The sequence below is a fragment of the Oryctolagus cuniculus genome, chromosome 18 (genome assembly GCF_964237555.1).
Source record: "Oryctolagus cuniculus chromosome 18, mOryCun1.1, whole genome shotgun sequence".
NCBI classification, from domain to species: Eukaryota; Metazoa; Chordata; class Mammalia; order Lagomorpha; family Leporidae; genus Oryctolagus; species Oryctolagus cuniculus.
The window spans coordinates 43,954,917-43,961,824 of NC_091449.1; the positions used below are offsets into that span (position 1 = coordinate 43,954,917).

Below are 6,908 nucleotides of genomic sequence, written 5' to 3' on the forward strand. Positions count from 1 at the left end.
TTCACTACAGGTTTCTTATTAATGAGTTAAATTCAATTAGTGAGTTAAAATATTTAATAAATGTTAATGAAGAAGAATCATAATTTCATTGTAAAATCATTCTTTCATAAAGATGAAAGAACAACTAAAAACTAACGGAAATAGATATTTTTTAGGGGCTGGTGTAATAAGCTCTGTTCAAGGACAGGAAACCAGATCTCAGATTGATGTACAATTGGTGGCAAATACCTCAAAAGTGTTTTCTATTCATACAGAGACTGAAGAATTTAATGTTGGTTATGCTTGTGGTGAAGAACTAGATAATAGCTAATGTTGTTGTTGAAAAACATAGATATACATTTAAGAATCTAAATATGTATCTTAAAAAAAAATTCTAACCTTGTTCCAGGAGAGGTTTTGGAGCTGTCATTCAAATTATCTATGTAACATTGGGGGTCTAAAGTTGCAAATAGCATAAGAGCGTATTCAGAATGTGAAAATCCTTAAAATGACAATTTTAGAGAAAGATTTGTTTTTATTTACTTGATAGGCACAGCAAGAGAGAAGGAAAGAATGAGAGAGAGAGAATCTTCCAACTACTGATTCACTCCCAAATGGCTGCAATGGGTAGGGCTGGGCCAGACCAAAACCAGGAGCCAGGAGCTTCTTCCTGATCTCTCATGTGGGTGCAGGGGCCGAAGGACAAAGGCCATCTTCTGCTGCTTTCACAGGTGCATTAGCAGGGACCTGGATTGGAAGTGTGTAGCAGGGACTCTCATCAACACCTGTGTGGGATGCCAGCATTGTGGACAGTGGTTTTCCCAGCTACACCGTAATCCTGGCCCCCCAAAATGACAAATTTGAAGCCAATTTATAGCAATGTTATCCATGATCCAGATGAATGGAATTCCAAGAAGTTGTTTCTTTAAGTCCTTACAGACAAAAATTGCCAGCCATTGCAACTCACTGAAATTCACATCCAAAAATGCCACAATATCAAAGAGATTATATTTATTTGAATATTTCAAATATATTTTTGTTTGAAGGAGTAGAATAGTTGAAGTGAGATTATATTTCCTTTAAAGTGAATTTTTAAATGTAGAACTTTGTTTTAAAATTAAAATAGTTATTGGAAAATCAATAGCAATATTAAACATTAGATTGTGTTTATCTAAAGAGAATTAATAATTATCTATTAGACTTGAAGAAATCACTCAAAATAATTATAAATATTTAAAGTGTGGAAAAATAAAATGGAATTGAGAAAATGGACAGGAGAAAGAAATGAGGTCAATTTTCTTAATAGCAATTTAATATATAAAGAAAAGTTAATACAGGAAATGCAATAGCAGAAAAATACATGGATGAGAATTGTACAATATTTTTTAACTAAGAAATGTGACCTTGGATTGATGGAGACTACTAGAAACAATGCAACACAAAGAAAAATGAAAATAATCAAAACAGACATTGTCAGATAATTGCAGAAAAACTTCAAAGACAAAGAGCTAACTCTTAAACTTTCTTTAATATTGCATCTTTTCCTTGTGACAAACACTTAAAAACATTTAATGGGTTATACATATAACATAATATATGAAATAATACTGTATTATAAGCATAAAATATAAAATAAAATACTAATTTTCACTAATTTTGATAAAACAGCTTACTTTCCTTAGTCAATTACGAATTAAAGGAAAGCAATTATTGCTTTTACAATCTAAAGGACTTGCAAGTATTCAGCATGACATGGCTGTAACCATATTGCATATAACTGTCAGTTTTGACCTCTTTCCTTCTAGATGACCTTGGAGGTCATACTCCTATGGGCTAAACAAAACTGTTAAGATAACCACCCAATCTTCTATCTGATGCCTTTATGTGAAGTTCTGAAGTTCTTTTACCTGGGTGTCTCTAACTATTGTTAGTATTAATTGAAAAATTCTAGTTGCATTCCTATTAGCTTTAGGCCACCTTGGCCTATAAATCTCTTTTTTTTCTGTCTCATGATGTGGAGATGTGTATATCTAAAGCCTAGTAGCTATTAAAGGTCATAAATATGTCCATAAATCCTCCCCAATAAATCACATTTTGTGTACATGTTCTCCAGGCCCTTTAGAAAACATGGATTTGTTCAGCTGACCACGTACATGCACATCTACAAGAAAGGTGATATTTTAGACATCAAGAGAAGGCTATCATTCAAAAAGGAATGCCCCATAAGTGTTACCATGGGCAAACCTGAAGAGTCTGCTGTGTTACCAGATGCTCTTGGCATTGTTGAAAACAAAGTTAAAGGCAAGACTTTTACCAAGAAAATTAATGTGGGTATTGAGCATACGAAGCACTTTAAGAGCTGAGATAGTGTCCTGAAACATGTGAAGGACAATGATTAGAAAAATAAGGAAACCAAAAAGAAAGGCACCTGGGTTCAACTGAAGCATCAGCCTGCTCCACTCAGAGAAGCCCACTTTGTCAGAACCCATGGAAAGAAGCAGAGTTCCTGGAACTTGTTGCCTATGAATTCATGGCATAAAACGTGTAAATAAACAAACAAACAAACAAACAAAAACCAGCAACAACAAAACCCAAAGGCCTATGATGTATATAAAGCCGGCGCCGCGGCTCACTAGGCTAATCCTCCACCTTGTGGCGCCGGCACATCGGGTTCTAGTCCCGGTTGGGGTGCGCCGGATTCTGTCCCGGTTGCCCCTCTCCCAGGCCAGCTCTCTGCTGTGGCCAGGGAGTGCAGTGGAGGATGGTCCAAGTGCTTGGGCTCTGCACCCCATGGGAGACCAGGATAAGTACCTGGATCCTGCCATCGGATCAGCGCGGTGCGCTGGTCGCAGCGCGGCGGCCATTGGAGGGTGAACCAACTGCAAAGGAAGACCTTTCTCTCTGTCTCTCTCACTGTCCACTCTGCCTGTCAAAAAAAAAAAATAATAATAATAAAAAAAGAAACGTTTTCAGATGCTTCCATCTTTGTAAATTCTCTAAGCTTTTGGGCGTATCCCAATGTCCTCCTAAATCACTGACCTTACCGTGGATTCCTTTCCACCCTGCCCGTTTCTCTGTTACAGTGCTGAATTAATCTTGCTAAGGCCACACCATTGTCATCAGGTGTTCCTCATTCTTATAAACCTTCCCTGTGCCCTGATCTTCACTTCCTACTTTATTGTGATATACTCTTCTCATTTTAGTTTTGAAAATCATCATTACATAAAACTGGGCTTACATGTAGCATTCTCCTTGAGTCATTTCCAGGTATTCACACTTACATGTTACTCAGGATGATTTACATACTAATACAGCATACATATATGCTTTGTAAAAATATCATCTATTATTTTTGGAATAACATTGCTAATTTATATTGTAGTCAATGAGTTTAACAAGTAAAAACACCATAGTCCAGTAGGAAAATAGTCAAGGACTATATACAACAATCAAAGGAAAAGATGTTAAATTTCACTCACATAAAGTAAATTTTAAAATAGTCACAAAATTAGTAAAACTATCATAGTGTATAATTCCCATCAATTTATCTATTTATTTATTTGGATAGGCAGAGTTAGACAGTGAGAGAGACAGAGAGACAGAGAGAAAGGTCTTCCTTTTCCATTGGTTCATTCCCCAAATGACCTCTATGGCTGGCGCTGCGCTGATCCAAAGCCAGAAGCCAGGTGCCTCCTCCTGATCTCCCATGCAGGTGCAGGGCCCAAGCACTTGGGCCATCTTCCACTGCCTTCCCGGGCCACAGCAGAGAGCTGGACTGGAAGAGGAACAACTGGGACAGAATCCGGCGCCCCAGCCGGGATAGAACCCGGGGTGCTGGCGCCACAGGCAGAGGATTAGCCAAGTGAGCCATGGTGCCGGCCAGCAATTTATTTTAATATCTAAATATTTAAAACACAGTTTGATAATCACTGTATTTGCAGCAAAAATGAAATACTAGTGCTTGCTTGCTTTCCTTCCATCCTTCTTTTTTTCTTTTTTATATTTTAGCTCTCTCATATAAGAGAGAACATGTGGTATTTGTCTTTCTGTGTCTGGCTGATTTCACTCAAATGATGTCCTTCAGTTTCAACCATTTTGCAGTAAATGATAGGATTTTATTCTTCCTATATCTGAATCATATTCCATTGTGTGTACATGAATGTGTGTATATAAATATACAAAAGTAACATTTTATTTATCCATTTATATTATGATATTCACCTAAACACAATACACATATTTATTACAATACCTTGCACATAATGGTCCTCTTCCTTATTTTAATGAAAGCACTTGATACCAAGGAGTGTGGCTACGCATGTTATTATTTCAGATGTTAGAATATGGTACAAGTTGTTAAATATGTCCTGGTCAAATGATGACTGGAAAGCCACATAAGAAACAATGCATAATTTTACTTTACTATGATATTGCTAATTTAGGAAAATTACATTGTTCCTATGCTTTCTGCAAATGAGAAGTAAAAATGTGGGCAATTGGTTCTGTTTTGACTATTTCTTTCCAAAAGTCTATTGATTATACTGATTGAGAATGATCCCAGCAGTTTAGGTCTGGGGTACAGTGACGCCACTCATAGAAAAGCTCCTTTTATTTTATTTATTTATTTTTTAAAGATTTATTTATTTATTTGAAAGTCAGAGTTACACAGAGAGAGGAGAGGCAGAGAGAGAGAGAGATTTTCCATCTGATGGTTCACTCTCCAATTGGCCGCAATGGCTGGAGCTGCTCTGATCCAAAGCCAGGAACCAAGGGCTTCCTCTGGGTCTCCCACGCAGGTGAAGGGGCCCAAGGACTTGAGCCAACTTCTACTGCCTTCCCAGGCCATGGCAGAGAGCAGGATCAGAAGTGGAGCAACCGGAACTAGAACCAGCGCCCATATGGGACGCCGGCGCTTCAGGCCAGTGCGTTAACCCACTGTGCCACGGTGCTGGCCCTTATTTTATTTATTTTTAATAGAAATCTTTTATTCAATAAATATAAATTTCATTGGTACAACTTTTGGATTATAGAGTTTCTTCCCCCATACCAGCCCTCTTACCCCCAAACCATCCCACCTCCTATTCCTTCTCTCATCCCATTCTTCATTAAGATTCATTTTTAATCATTTTTATACACAGAACATCAACTCTATACTAAGTAAAGGTTTCAAAAGTTTGCACCCACACAGACAGAAAAGTATGAAGTACTGTTTGAAGACTAGTTTTACCATTAATCCTCATAGTACAACTCATTAAGGACAGAGGTCCTACATGGGGACCAAGTGCATAGTGACTTCTGTTGTTGATTTAACAGCTGACACTCTTATTTTTGATGTCAGTGATCACTCGAGCCCCTTGCCATGAGCTTCTAGGGTTATGGAAGCCTCCTGAGTACACAAACTCTGACCTTATTTAGACAAGGCCAAAATCAAAGTGGAAATTCTCTCCTCCCTTCAGAGAAAGGTACCTCCTTCTTTGATGGCCTGTTCTTTCCATTGGGATCTCACTCACAAAGATCTTTCATTTAGGTCACTATTTTTTTTTTGCCACAGTGTCTTGGCTTTCCATGCCTGAAATGCTCTCATGGGCTTTTTAGCTAGGTATGCATGCCTTAAGGGCTGATTCCGAGGCCAGAATGCTGTTTAGGGCATTTGTCATTCTATGAGTCTGCTGTGTTGCCTGTTTACCATTTTGGATAATTCTCTTCTTTTTAATTCTATTATTATTAGCAGGCACTTGTTCTTATTTATGTATCTGTTTGACTCTTATTCCTATCTTTATTATCAGTTATGAACTTAAACTAATCACTTTAACTAGTAAGATGGCATTGGTACCTGCAAACTTAATGGGATTTGGAGTCCCATGGCAAGTTTTTAAAAAGTGAAACTGTAAGTCACAGTCCAAAGGGGGTAATCAGTGTGTTTTTAGGTAACCTCAAAGGCTTATATTTGTTTCACCTCAATTGGAAACTCAGAATTGAAAGATGAATGAATGCTTTAGCAAAAATCAGGAAGTCTTCAGAATCAGTTTCTAAAAATTAAATCTGAGCTGACTTGAAATAAATAAATATAGGCTCATTTTAATTAGCAGGCAATATTTCCACTCCACAGAGGATCATGGTAAGGATTAAAGCCTTGGCCATAGGTTTGCTTCTCGGCTTTTTACTTTCAACAATTTGACCATGTTTGACTTGAGCCAAACTGAAATTTTGTGAAACATCCTTTTGATTTCCATAATTTCAAGTCTTAGTAGTACAAAACGTGTAGCACGAAGAAGTTACTTTTTTTTATAGCTTTGAGTGGCATTTTATACCAGTCTCACATGTATAATTTCCTTAATAGGCTTTTCAAGTTTGGAACTAGATAACCATTGCTTTTCCTGACAAGTCTGCTCTGTTATATTGATGTGCGTCCCATCTGCGATCTTAGAGCATGCGGTGCTTTCACACTTTTCTCTACAGCAAAGTTCTTAATTGTTCCATAAAACCAACTTTTTATAGCTCAAAATTGGTTGTTAATATGTTAACAATGAACATGCAGTTAAACGTAGGGAGTACAGATTCATATCCTAATTTTATATTGATTTAAGTCAAATGCTTTCTCATTTAGTAGTGCTTCCAGTTGGGGCCGGCCTGATACAAAATTGTGAAGTAGGTTAAGATGCTTTTAGGTTCATCTAGCTTTCTCTAAGGTTCTATGTGAGAAGGTTGTTTTTTTTTTTTTTTTTTTTTCACACTGGGGATGATTTGTATTTTCCTAAAGGAAAGCTCATACTTTACTCTTAGATGAAATGGAAGGGAAATGGCCACTAGTGTCAGTTGCATCCACTAGATTCAATTATATTGCTTATAATGTTTGCAACGATTGCTTGTTGAGAATGTTTGTGTATAAAAGTGTTAGAGAAGACAAATGGTGTAGCCTGTTTTATCTT

At 37.2% G+C, this 6,908-nt stretch overlaps 1 pseudogene; it reads left to right on the plus strand.

Moving 5' to 3' along the window:
• The first annotated feature begins 2,014 nt into the window (after nucleotides 1-2,014).
• On the plus strand, nucleotides 2,015-2,518 carry LOC138846660 (large ribosomal subunit protein eL21-like; annotated as a pseudogene).
• The last annotated feature ends 4,390 nt before the right edge of the window (nucleotides 2,519-6,908 follow it).